This window comes from Chlorocebus sabaeus, chromosome 14 (genome assembly GCF_047675955.1).
Source record: "Chlorocebus sabaeus isolate Y175 chromosome 14, mChlSab1.0.hap1, whole genome shotgun sequence".
NCBI lineage: Eukaryota > Metazoa > Chordata > Mammalia > Primates > Cercopithecidae > Chlorocebus > Chlorocebus sabaeus.
Window position 1 is genome coordinate 87,381,207 of NC_132917.1, and position 14,617 is coordinate 87,395,823.

Consider the following 14,617-nt stretch of genomic DNA (forward strand, 5'->3'; position numbering starts at 1 on the left):
ATGAATTAACAGAACACAGAGCAGTTTCTCAGAAAGCTTCTTTCCAGTTTTGAACGGAAGATATTTCCTTTTTCACCATAGCCCTCTATGGGCTTCCAAATATCCCTTTGCCAATTCCACAAGAACAGCCTTAGCGAAAGGCTTCTTGAAGGGAAAGATGTAACTCTGTGAGATGAATTAACAGAACACAGAGCAGTTTCTCAGAAAGCTTCTTTCCAGTTTTGAACGGAAGATATTTCCTTTTTCACCATAGCCCTCTATGGGCTTCCAAATATCCCTTTGCCAATTCCACAAGAACAGCCTTAGCGAAAGGCTTTTTGAAGGGAAGGATATACTCTGTGAAATGAATTAACAGAACACAGAGCAGTTTCTCAGAAAGCTTCTTTCCAGTTTTGAACGGAAGATATTTCCTTTTTCACCATAGCCCTCTAGGGGCTTCCAAATATCCCTTTGCCAATTCCACAAGAACAGCCTTAGCGAAAGGCTTCTTGAAGGGAAAGATGTAACTCTGTGAGATGAATTAACAGAACACAGAGCAGTTTCTTAGAAAGCTTCTTTCCAGTTTTGAACGGGAGATATTTCCTTTTTCACCATAGCCCTCTATGGGCTTCCAAATATCCCTTTGCAAATTCCACAAGAACAGCCTTAGCGAAAGGCTTTTTGAAGGGAAAGATGTAACTCTGTGAGATGAATTAACAGAACAGAGAGCAGTTTCTCAGAAAGCTTCTTTCCAGTTTCGAACGGAAGATATTTCCTTTTTCACCATAGCCCTCTATGGACTTCCAAATATCCCTTTGCCAATTCCACAAGAACAGCCTTAGCGAAAGGCTTCCTGAAGGGAAAGATGTAACTCTGTGAGATGAATTAACAGAACACAGAGCAGTTTGTCAGAAAGCTTCTTTAAAGTTTTGAACGGAAGATATTTCCTTTTTCACCATAGCCCTCTATGGGCTTCCAAATATCCCTTTGCCAATTCCACAAGAACAGCCTTAGCGAAAGGCTTCTTGAAGGGAAGGATTTACTCTGTGAAATGAATTAACAGAACACAGAGCAGTTTCTCAGAAAGCTTCTTTCCAGTTTTGAACGGAAGATATTTCCTTTTTCACCATAGCCCTCTATGGGCTTCCAAATATCTCTTTGCCAATTCCACAAGAGCAGCCTTAGCGAAAGGTTTCTTGAAGGGAAAGATGTAACTCTGTGAGATGAATTAACAGAACACAGAGCAGTTTCTCAGAAAGCTTCTTTCCAGTTTTGAACGGAAGATATTTCCTTTTCCACCATAGCCCTCTATTGGCTTCCAAATATCCGTTTGCCAATTCCACAACGACATCCTTAGCGAAAGGCTTCTTGAAGGGAAAGATGTAACTCTGTGAGATTAATTAACAGAACACAGAGCAGTTTTTCAGAAAGCTTCTTTTCAATTTTGAACGGGAACAGCCTTAGCGAAAGGCTTCTTGAGGGGAAAGATTTATTCTGTGAGATGAAATAACAGAACACAGAGTAGTTTCTCAGAAAGCTTCTTTCCAGTATTGAACGGAAGATATTTCCTTTTTCACCATAGCCCTCTTTGGGCTTCCAAATATCCCTTTGCCAATTCCACAAGAACAGCCTTAGCGAAAGGCTTCTTGGAGGGAAAGATGTAACTCTGTGAGATGAATTAACAGAACACAGAGCTGTTTCTCAGAAATCTTCTTTCCTGTTTTGAACAGAAGATATTTCCTTTTTCAACATAGCCCTCTATGGGCTTCCAAATATCTCTTTGCCAATTCCACAAGAACAGCCTTAGCGAAAGGCTTCTTGAAGGGAAAGATGTAACTCTGTGAGATGAATTAACAGAACACAGAGCAGTTTCTCAGAAAGCTTCTTTCCAGTTTTGAACGGAAGATATTTCCTTTTTCACCATAGCCCTCTATGTGTTTCCAAATATCCCTTTGCCAATTCCACAAGAACAGCCTTAGCGAAAGGCTTCTTGAAGGGAAAGATGTAACTCTGTGAGATGAATTAATAGAACACAGAGCAGTTTCTCAGAGAGCTTCTTTCCAGGTTTGAACAGAAGATATTTCCTTTTTCAACATAGCCCTCTATGGGCTTCCAAATATCTCTTTGCCAATTCCACAAGAGCAGCCTTAGCGAAAGGCTTCTTGAAGGGAAAGATGTAACTCTGTGAGATGAATTAACAGAACACAGAGCAGTTTCTCAAAAAGCTTCTTTCCAGTTTTGAACGGAAGATATTTCCTTTTCCACCATAGCCCCCTATGGGCTTCCAAATATCCGTTTGCCAATTCCACAACGACATCCTTACCGAAAGGCTTCTTGAAGGGAAAGATGTAACTCTGTGAGATGAATTAACAGAACACAGTGCAGTTTTTCAGAAAGCTTCTTTTCAGTTTTGAACGAGAACAGCCTTAGCGAAAGGCTTCTTGAGGAGAAAGATTTATTCTGTGAGATGAAGTAACAGAACACCGAGCAGTTTCTCAGAAAGCTTCTTTCCAGTTTTGAAAGGAAGATATTTCCTTTTACACCATAGCCCTCTATGGGCTTCCAAATATCTCTTCTCCAATTCCACAAGAGCAGCCTTAGCGAAAGGCTTCTTGAAGGGAAAGATGTAACTCTGTGAGATGAATTAACAGAACACAGAGTAGTTTCTCAGAAAGCTTCTTTCCAGTTTTGAATGAAAGATATTTCCTTTTTCACCATAGCCCTCTATGGGCTTCCAAATATCCCTTTGCCAATTCCACAAGAACAGCCTTAGCGTAAAGCTTCTTGAAGGGAAAGATGTAACTCTGTGAGATGAATTAAAAGAACACAGAGCAGTTTCTCAGAAAGCTTCTTTCCAGTTTTGAACGGAAGATATTTCCTTTTTCACCATAGCCCTCTATGGGCTTCCAAATATCCCTTTGCCAATTCCACAAGAACAGCCTTAGCGAAAGGCTTCTTGAAGGGAAAGATGTAACTCTGTGGAATGAATTAACAGAACACAGAGCAGTTTCTCAGAAAACTTCTTTCCAGTTTTGAAAGGAAGATATTTCCTTTTTCACCATAGCCCTCTATGGGCTTCCAAATATCCCTTTGCCAATTCCACAAGAACAGCCTTAGCGAAAGGCTTTTTGAAGGGAAGGATATACTCTGTGAAATGAATTAACAGAACACAGAGCAGTTTCTCAGAAAGCTTCTTTCCAGTTTTGAACGGAAGATATTTCCTTTTTCACCATAGCCCTCTATGGGCTTCCAAATATCCCTTTGCCAATTCCACAAGAACAGCCTTAGCGAAAGGCTTCTTGAAGGGAAAGATGTAACTCTGTGAGATGAATTAACAGAACACAGAGCAGTTTCTCAGAAAGCTTCTTTCCAGTTTTGAACGGAAGATATTTCCTTTTTCACCATAGCCCTCTATGGGCTTCCAAATATCCCTTTGCCAATTCCACAAGAACAGCCTTAGCGAAAGGCTTTTTGAAGGGAAGGATATACTCTGTGAAATGAATTAACAGAACACAGAGCAGTTTCTCAGAAAGCTTCTTTCCAGTTTTGAACGGAAGATATTTCCTTTTTCACCATAGCCCTCTAGGGGCTTCCAAATATCCCTTTGCCAATTCCACAAGAACAGCCTTAGCGAAAGGCTTCTTGAAGGGAAAGATGTAACTCTGTGAGATGAATTAACAGAACACAGAGCAGTTTCTCAGAAAGCTTCTTTCCAGTTTTGAACGGGAGATATTTCCTTTTTCACCATAGCCCTCTATGGGCTTCCAAATATCCCTTTGCAAATTCCACAAGAACAGCCTTAGCGAAAGGCTTTTTGAAGGGAAAGATGTAACTCTGTGAGATGAATTAACAGAACAGAGAGCAGTTTCTCAGAAAGCTTCTTTCCAGTTTCGAACGGAAGATATTTCCTTTTTCACCATAGCCCTCTATGGACTTCCAAATATCCCTTTGCCAATTCCACAAGAACAGCCTTAGCGAAAGGCTTCCTGAAGGGAAAGATGTAACTCTGTGAGATGAATTAACAGAACACAGAGCAGTTTCTCAGAAAGCTTCTTTAAAGTTTTGAACGGAAGATATTTCCTTTTTCACCATAGCCCTCTATGGGCTTCCAAATATCCCTTTGCCAATTCCACAAGAACAGCCTTAGCGAAAGGCTTCTTGAAGGGAAGGATTTACTCTGTGAAATGAATTAACAGAACACAGAGCAGTTTCTCAGAAAGCTTCTTTCCAGTTTTGAACGGAAGATATTTCCTTTTTCACCATAGCCCTCTATGGGCTTCCAAATATCCCTTTTCCAATTCCACAGAAACAGCCTTAGCGAAAGGCTTCTTGAAGGGAAAGATGTAACTCTGTGAGATGAATTCACAGAACACAGAGCTGTTTCTCAGAAATCTTCTTTCCAGTTTTGAACAGAAGATATTTCCTTTTTCACCATAGCCCTCTATGGGCTTCCAAATATCTCTTTGCCAATTCCACAAGAGCAGCCTTAGCGAAAGGCTTCTTGAAGGGAAAGATGTAACTCTGTGAGATGAATTAACAGAACACAGAGCAGTTTCTCAGAAAGCTTCTTTCCAGTTTTGAACGGAAGATATTTCCTTTTCCACCATAGCCCTCTATTGGCTTCCAAATATCCGTTTGCCAATTCCACAACGACATCCTTAGCGAAAGGCTTCTTGAAGGGAAAGATGTAACTCTGTGAGATTAATTAACAGAACACAGAGCAGTTTTTCAGAAAGCTTCTTTTCAATTTTGAACGGGAACAGCCTTAGCGAAAGGCTTCTTGAGGGGAAAGATTTATTCTGTGAGATGAAATAACAGAACACAGAGTAGTTTCTCAGAAAGCTTCTTTCCAGTTTTGAACGGAAGATATTTCCTTTTTCACCATAGCCCTCTTTGGGCTTCCAAATATCCCTTTGCCAATTCCACAAGAACAGCCTTAGCGAAAGGCTTCTTGGAGGGAAAGATGTAACTCTGTGAGATGAATTAACAGAACACAGAGCTGTTTCTCAGAAATCTTCTTTCCTGTTTTGAACAGAAGATATTTCCTTTTTCAACATAGCCCTCTATGGGCTTCCAAATATCTCTTTGCCAATTCCACAAGAACAGCCTTAGCGAAAGGCTTCTTGAAGGGAAAGATGTAACTCTGTGAGATGAATTAACAGAACACAGAGCAGTTTCTCAGAAAGCTTCTTTCCAGTTTTGAACGGAAGATATTTCCTTTTTCACCATAGCCCTCTATGGGTTTCCAAATATCCCTTTGCCAATTCCACAAGAACAGCCTTAGCGAAAGGCTTCTTGAAGGGAAAGATGTAACTCTGTGAGATGAATTAATAGAACACAGAGCAGTTTCTCAGAAAGCTTCTTTCCAGGTTTGAACAGAAGATATTTCCTTTTTCAACATAGCCCTCTATGGGCTTCCAAATATCTCTTTGCCAATTCCACAAGAGCAGCCTTAGCGAAAGGCTTCTTGAAGGGAAAGATGTAACTCTGTGAGATGAATTAACAGAACACAGAGCAGTTTCTCAAAAAGCTTCTTTCCAGTTTTGAACGGAAGATATTTCCTTTTCCACCATAGCCCCCTATGGGCTTCCAAATATCCGTTTGCCAATTCCACAACGACATCCTTACCGAAAGGCTTCTTGAAGGGAAAGATGTAACTCTGTGAGATGAATTAACAGAACACAGTGCAGTTTTTCAGAAAGCTTCTTTTCAGTTTTGAACGAGAACAGCCTTAGCGAAAGGCTTCTTGAGGGGAAAGATTTATTCTGTGAGATGAAGTAACAGAACACCGAGCAGTTTCTCAGAAAGCTTCTTTCCAGTTTTGAAAGGAAGATATTTCCTTTTACACCATAGCCCTCTATGGGCTTCCAAATATCTCTTCTCCAATTCCACAAGAGCAGCCTTAGCGAAAGGCTTCTTGAAGGGAAAGATGTAACTCTGTGAGATGAATTAACAGAACACAGAGTAGTTTCTCAGAAAGCTTCTTTCCAGTTTTGAATGAAAGATATTTCCTTTTTCACCATAGCCCACTATGGGCTTCCAAATATCCCTTTGCCAATTCCACAAGAACAGCCTTAGCGTAAAGCTTCTTGAAGGGAAAGATGTAACTCTGTGAGATGAATTAAAAGAACACAGAGCAGTTTCTCAGAAAGCTTCTTTCCAGTTTTGAACGGAAGATATTTCCTTTTTCACCATAGCCCTCTATGGGCTTCCAAATATCCCTTTGCCAATTCCACAAGAACAGACTTAGCGAAAGGCTTCTTGAAGGGAAAGATGTAACTCTGTGAGATGAATTAACAGAACACAGAGCAGTTTCTCAGAAAGCTTCTTTCCAGTTTTGAACGGAAGATATTTCCTTTTTCACCATAGCCCTCTATGGGCTTCCAAATATCCCTTTGCCAATTCCACAAGAACAGCCTTAGCGAAAGGCTTTTTGAAGGGAAAGATGTAACTCTGTGAGATGAATTAACAGAACAGAGAGCAGTTTCTCAGAAAGCTTCTTTCCAGTTTCGAACGGAAGATATTTCCTTTTTCACCATAGCCCTCTATGGACTTCCAAATATCCCTTTGCCAATTCCACAAGAACAGCCTTAGCGAAAGGCTTCCTGAAGGGAAAGATGTAACTCTGTGAGATGAATTAACAGAACACAGAGCAGTTTCTCAGAAAGCTTCTTTAAAGTTTTGAACGGAAGATATTTCCTTTTTCACCATAGCCCTCTATGGGCTTCCAAATATCCCTTTGCCAATTCCAGAAGAACAGCCTTAGCGAAAGGCTTCTTGAAGGGAAGGATTTACTCTGTGAAATGAATTAACAGAACACAGAGCAGTTTCTCAGAAAGCTTCTTTCCAGTTTTGAACGGAAGATATTTCCTTTTTCACCATAGCCCTCTATGGGCTTCCAAATATCCCTTTGCCAATTCCACAAAAACAGCCTTAGCGAAAGGCTTCTTGAAGGGAAAGATGTAACTCTGTGAGATGAATTCACAGAACACAGAGCTGTTTCTCAGAAATCTTCTTTCCAGTTTTGAACAGAAGATATTTCCTTTTTCACCATAGCCCTCTATGGGCTTCCAAATATCTCTTTGCCAATTCCACAAGAGCAGCCTTAGCGAAAGGCTTCTTGAAGGGAAAGATGTAACTCTGTGAGATGAATTAACAGAACACAGAGCAGTTTCTCAGAAAGCTTCTTTCCAGTTTTGAACGGAAGATATTTCCTTTTCCACCATAGCCCTCTATTGGCTTCCAAATATCCGTTTGCCAATTCCACAACGACATCCTTAGCGAAAGGCTTCTTGAAGGGAAAGATGTAACTCTGTGAGATTAATTAACAGAACACAGAGCAGTTTTTCAGAAAGCTTCTTTTCAATTTTGAACGGGAACAGCCTTAGCGAAAGGCTTCTTGAGGGGAAAGATTTATTCTGTGAGATGAAATAACAGAACACAGAGCAGTTTCTCAGAAAGCTTCTTTCCAGTTTTGAACGGAAGATATTTCCTTTTTCACCATAGCCCTCTTTGGGCTTCCAAATATCCCTTTGCCAATTCCACAAGAAAAGCCTTAGCGAAAGGCTTCTTGGAGGGAAAGATGTAACTCTGTGAGATGAATTAACAGAACACAGAGCTGTTTCTCAGAAATCTTCTTTCCAGTTTTGAACAGAAGATATTTCCTTTTTCAACATAGCCCTCTATGGGCTTCCAAATATCTCTTTGCCAATTCCACAAGAACAGCCTTAGCGAAAGGCTTCTTGAAGGGAAAGATGTAACTCTGTGAGATGAATTAACAGAACACAGAGCAGTTTCTCAGAAAGCTTCTTTCCAGTTTTGAACGGAAGATATTTCCTTTTTCACCATAGCCCTCTATGGGTTTCCAAATATCCCTTTGCCAATTCCACAAGAACAGCCTTAGCGAAAGGCTTCTTGTAGGGAAAGATGTAACTCTGTGAGATGAATTAATAGAACACAGAGCAGTTTCTCAGAAAGCTTCTTTCCAGATTTGAACGGAAGATATTTCCTTTTCCTCCATAGCCCTCTATGGGCTTCCAAATATCCGTTTGCCAATTCCACAACGATATCCTTAGCGAAAGGCTTCTTGAAGGGAAAGATGTAACTCTGTGAGATGAATTAACAGAACACAGAGCAGTTTTTCAGAAAGCTTCTTTTCAGTTTTGAACGAGAACAGCCTTAGCGAAAGGCTTCTTGAGGGGAAAGATTTATTCTGTGAGATGAATTAACAGAACACAGAGCAGTTTCTCAGAAAGCTTCTTTCCAGTTTTGAACGGAAGATATTTCCTTTTACACCATAGCCCTCTATGGGCTTCCAAATATCCCTTTGCCAATTCCACAAAAACAGCCTTAGTGAAAGGCTTCTTGAAGGGAAAGATGTAACTCTGTGAGATGAATTCACAGAACACAGAGCTGTTTCTCAGAAATCTTCTTTCCAGTTTTGAACAGAAGATATTTCCTTTTTCAACATAGCCCTCTATGGGCTTCGAAATATCTCTTTGCCAATTCCACAAGAGAAGCCTTAGCGAAAGGCTTCTTGAAGGGAAAGATGTAACTCTGTGAGATGAATTAACAGAACACAGAGCAGTTTCTCAGAAAGCTTCTTTCAAGTTTTGAACGGAAGATATTTCCTTTTCCACCATAGCCCTCTATGGGCTTCCAAATATCCGTTTGCCAATTCCACAACGACATCCTTAGCGAAAGGCTTCTTGAAGGGAAAGATGTAACTCTGTGAGATTAATTAACAGAACACAGAGCAGTTTTTCAGAAAGCTTCTTTTCAGTTTTGAACGAGAACAGCGTTAGCGAAAGGCTTCTTGCGGGAAAAGATTTATTCTGTGAGATGAATTAACAGAACACAGAGCAGTTTCTCAGAAAGCTTCTTTCCAGTTTTGAACGGAAGATATTTCCTTTTTCACCATAGCCCTTTATGGGCTTCCATATATCCCTTTGCCAATTCCACAAGAACAGCCTTAGCGAAAAGCTTCTTGGACGGAAAGATGTAACTCTGTGAGATGAATTAACAGAACACAGAGCTGTTTCTCAGAAATCTTCTTTCTAGTTTTGAACAGAAGATATTTCCTTTTTCAACATAGCCCTCTATGGGATTCCAAATATCTCTTTGCCAATTCCACAAGAACAGCCTTAGCGAAAGGCTTCTTGAAGGGAAAGATGTAACTCTGTGAGATGAATTAACAGAACACAGAGCAGTTTCTCAGAAAGCTTCTTTCCAGTTTTGAACGGAAGATATTTCCTTTTTCACCATTTCCCTCTATGGGCTTCCAAATATCCCTTTGCCAATTCCACAAGAACAGCCTTAGCGTAAAGCTTCTTGAAGGGAAAGATGTAACTCTGTGAGATGAATTAACAGAACACAGAGCAGTTTCTCTGAAAGCTTCTTTCCAGTTTTGAACAGAAGATATTTCCTTTTTCAACATAGCCCTCTATGGGCTTCCAAATATCTCTTTGCAAATTCCACAAGAACAGCCTTAGCGAAAGGCTTCTTGAATGGAAAGATGTAACTCTGTGAGATGAATTCACAGAACACAGAGCAGTTTCTCAGAAATCTTCTTTCCAGTTTTGAACAGAAGATATTTCCTTTTTCAACATAGCCCTCTATGGGCTTCCAAATATCTCTTTGCCAATTCCACAAGAGCAGCCTTAGCGAAAGGCTTCTTGAAGGGAAAGATGTTACTCTGTGAGATGAATTAACAGAACACAGAGCAGTTTCTCAAAAAGCTTCTTTCCAGTTTTGAACGGAAGATAATTCCTTTTCCACCATAGCCCCCTATGGGCTTCCAAATATCCGTTTGCCAATTCCACAACGACATCCTTAGCGAAAGGCTTCTTGAAGGGAAAGATGTAACTCTGTGAGATGAATTAACAGAACACAGAGCAGTTTTTCAGAAAGATTCTTTTCAGTTTTGAATGAGAACAGCCTTAGCGAAAGGCTTCTTGAGGGGAAAGATTTATTCTGTGAGATGAATTAACAGAACACAGAGCAGTTTCTCAGAAAGCTTCTTTCCAGTTTTGAACGGAAGATATTTCCTTTTACACCATAGCCCTCTATGGGCTTCCAAATATCTCTTCTCCAATTCCACAAGAGCAGCCTTAGCGAAAGGCTTCTTGAGGGGAAAGATTTATTCTGTGAGATGAATTAACAGAACACAGAGCAGTTTCTCAGAAAGCTTCTTTCCAGTTTTGAACGGAAGATATTTCCTTTTACACCATAGCCCTCTATGGGCTTCCAAATATCTCTTCTCCAATTCCACAAGAGCAGCCTTAGCGAAAGGCTTCTTGAAGGGAAAGATGTAACTGTGTGAGATGAATTAACAGAACACAGAGTAGTTTCTCAGAAAGCTTCTTTCCAGTTTTGAACGAAAGATATTTCCTTTTTCACCATAGCCCTCTATGGGCTTCCAAATATCCCTTTGCAAATTCCACAAGAACAGCCTTAGCGAAAGGCTTTTTGAAGGGAAAGATGTAACTCTGTGAGATGAAATAACAGAACACAGAGCAGTTTCTCAGAAAGCTTCTTTCCAGTTTCGAACGGAAGATATTTCCTTTTTCACCATAGCCCTCTATGGGCTTCCAAATATCCCATTGACAATTCCACAAGAACAGCCTTAGCGAAAGGCTCCTTGAAGGGAAAGATGTACCTCTGTGAGATGAATTAAGAGAACACAGAGCAGTTTCTCAGAAAGCTTCTTTCCAGTTTTGAACGGAAGATATTTCCTTTTTCACCATAGCCCTCTATGGGCTTCCAAATATCCCTTTGCCAATTCCACAAGAACAGCCTTAGCGAAAGGCTTCTTGAAGGGAAGGATTTACTCTGTGAAATGAATTAACAGTACACAGAGCAGTTTCTCAGAAAGCTTCTTTCCAGTTTTGAACGGAAGATATTTCCTTTTTTACCATAGCCCTCTATGGGCTTCCAAATATCCCTTTGCGAATTCCACAAAAACAGCCTTAGCGAAAGGCTTCTTGAAGGGAAAGATGTAACTCTGTGAGATGAATTCACAGAACACAGAGCTGTTTCTCAGAAATCTTCTTTCCAGTTTTGAACAGAAGATATTTCCTTTTTCACCATAGCCCTCTATGGGCTTCCAAATATCTCTTTGCCAATTCCACAAGAGCAGCCTTAGCGAAAGGCTTCTTGAAGGGAAACATGTAACTCTGTGAGATGAATTAACAGAACACAGAGCAGTTTCTCAGAAAGCTTCTTTCCAGTTTTGAACGGAAGATATTTCCTTTTCCACCATAGCCCTCTATGGGCTTCTAAATATCCGTTTGCCAATTCCACAACGACATCCTTAGCGAAAGGCTTCTTGAAGGGAAAGATGTAACTCTGTGAGATTAATTAACAGAACACAGAGCAGTTTTTCAGAAAGCTTCTTTTCAGTTTTGAACGAGAACAGCCTTAGCGAAAGGCTTCTTTAGGGGAAAGATTTATTCTGTGAGATGAATTAACAGAACACAGAGCAGTTTCTCAGAAAGCTTCTTTCCAGTTTTGAACGGAAGATATTTCCTTTTTCACCTATCCCTCTTTGGGCTTCCAAATATCCCTTTGCCAATTCCACAAGAACAGCCTTAGCGAAAGGCTTCTTAGAGGGAAAGATGTAACTCTGTGAGATGAATTAACAGAACACAGAGCTGTTTCTCAGAAATCTTCTTTCCTGTTTTGAACAGAAGATATTTCCTTTTTCAACATAGCCCTCTATGGGCTTCCAAATATCTCTTTGCCAATTCCACAAGAACAGCCTTAGCGAAAGGCTTCTTGAAGGGAAAGATGTAACTCTGTGTGATGAATTAACAGAACACAGAGCAGTTTCTCAGAAAGCTTCTTTCCAGTTTTGAACGGAAGATATTTCCTTTTTCACCATAGCCCTCTATGGGTTTCCAAATATCCCTTTGCCAATTCCACAAGAACAGCCTTAGCGAAAGGCTTCTTGAAGGGAAAGATGTAACTCTGTGAGATGAATTAATAGAACACAGAGCAGTTTCTCAGAAAGCTTCTTTCCAGGTTTGAACAGAAGATATTTCCTTTTTCAACATAGCCCTCTATGGGCTTCCAAATATCTCTTTGCCAATTCCACAAGAGCAGCCTTAGCGAAAGGCTTCTTGAAGGGAAAGATGTAACTCTGTGAGATGAATTAACAGAACACAGAGCAGTTTCTCAAAAAGCTTCTTTCCAGTTTTGAACGGAAGATATTTCCTTTTCCACCATAGCCCCCTATGGGCTTCCAAATATCCGTTTGCCAATTCCACAACGACATCCTTACCGAAAGGCTTCTTGAAGGGAAAGATGTAACTCTGTGAGATGAATTAACAGAACACAGTGCAGTTTTTCAGAAAGCTTCTTTTCAGTTTTGAACGAGAACAGCCTTAGCGAAAGGCTTCTTGAGGAGAAAGATTTATTCTGTGAGATGAAGTAACAGAACACCGAGCAGTTTCTCAGAAAGCTTCTTTCCAGTTTTGAAAGGAAGATATTTCCTTTTACACCATAGCCCTCTATGGGCTTCCAAATATCTCTTCTCCAATTCCACAAGAGCAGCCTTAGCGAAAGGCTTCTTGAAGGGAAAGATGTAACTCTGTGAGATGAATTAACAGAACACAGAGTAGTTTCTCAGAAAGCTTCTTTCCAGTTTTGAATGAAAGATATTTCCTTTTTCACCATAGCCCTCTATGGGCTTCCAAATATCCCTTTGCCAATTCCACAAGAACAGCCTTAGCGTAAAGCTTCTTGAAGGGAAAGATGTAACTCTGTGAGATGAATTAAAAGAACACAGAGCAGTTTCTCAGAAAGCTTCTTTCCAGTTTTGAACGGAAGATATTTCCTTTTTCACCATAGCCCTCTATGGGCTTCCAAAAATCCCTTTGCCCATTCCACAAGAACAGCCTTAGCGAAAGGCTTCTTGAAGGGAAAGATGTAACTCTGTGGAATGAATTAACAGAACACAGAGCAGTTTCTCAGAAAGCTTCTTTCCAGTTTTGAAAGGAAGATATTTCCTTTTTCACCATAGCCCTCTATGGGCTTCCAAATATCCCTTTGCCAATTCCACAAGAACAGCCTTAGCGAAAGGCTTTTTGAAGGGAAGGATATACTCTGTGAAATGAATTAACAGAACACAGAGCAGTTTCTCAGAAAGCTTCTTTCCAGTTTTGAACGGAAGATATTTCCTTTTTCACCATAGCCCTCTATGGGCTTCCAAATATCCCTTTGCCAATTCCACAAGAACAGCCTTAGCGAAAGGCTTCTTGAAGGGAAAGATGTAACTCTGTGAGATGAATTAACAGAACACAGAGCAGTTTCTCAGAAAGCTTCTTTCCAGTTTTGAACGGAAGATATTTCCTTTTTCACCATAGCCCTCTATGGGCTTCCAAATATCCCTTTGCCAATTCCACAAGAACAGCCTTAGCGAAAGGCTTTTTGAAGGGAAGGATATACTCTGTGAAATGAATTAACAGAACACAGAGCAGTTTCTCAGAAAGCTTCTTTCCAGTTTTGAACGGAAGATATTTCCTTTTTCACCATAGCCCTCTAGGGGCTTCCAAATATCCCTTTGCCAATTCCACAAGAACAGCCTTAGCGAAAGGCTTCTTGAAGGGAAAGATGTAACTCTGTGAGATGAATTAACAGAACACAGAGCAGTTTCTCAGAAAGCTTCTTTCCAGTTTTGAACGGGAGATATTTCCTTTTTCACCATAGCCCTCTATGGGCTTCCAAATATCCCTTTGCAAATTCCACAAGAACAGCCTTAGCGAAAGGCTTTTTGAAGGGAAAGATGTAACTCTGTGAGATGAATTAACAGAACAGAGAGCAGTTTCTCAGAAAGCTTCTTTCCAGTTTCGAACGGAAGATATTTCCTTTTTCACCATAGCCCTCTATGGACTTCCAAATATCCCTTTGCCAATTCCACAAGAACAGCCTTAGCGAAAGGCTTCCTGAAGGGAAAGATGTAACTCTGTGAGATGAATTAACAGAACACAGAGCAGTTTCTCAGAAAGCTTCTTTAAAGTTTTGAACGGAAGATATTTCCTTTTTCACCATAGCCCTCTATGGGCTTCCAAATATCCCTTTGCCAATTCCACAAGAACAGCCTTAGCGAAAGGCTTCTTGAAGGGAAGGATTTACTCTGTGAAATGAATTAACAGAACACAGAGCAGTTTCTCAGAAAGCTTCTTTCCAGTTTTGAACGGAAGATATTTCCTTTTTCACCATAGCCCTCTATGGGCTTCCAAATATCCCTTTTCCAATTCCACAAAAGCAGCCTTAGCGAAAGCCTTCTTGAAGGGAAAGATGTAACTCTGTGAGATGAATTCACAGAACACAGAGCTGTTTCTCAGAAATCTTCTTTCCAGTTTTGAACAGAAGATATTTCCTTTTTCACCATAGCCCTCTATGGGCTTCCAAATATCTCTTTGCCAATTCCACAAGAGCAGCCTTAGCGAAAGGCTTCTTGAAGGGAAAGATGTAACTCTGTGAGATGAATTAACAGAACACAGAGCAGTTTCTCAGAAAGCTTCTTTCCAGTTTTGAACGGAAGATATTTCCTTTTCCACCATAGCCCTCTATTGGCTTCCAAATATCCGTTTGCCAATTCCACAACGACATCCTTAGCGAAAGGCTTCTTGAAGGG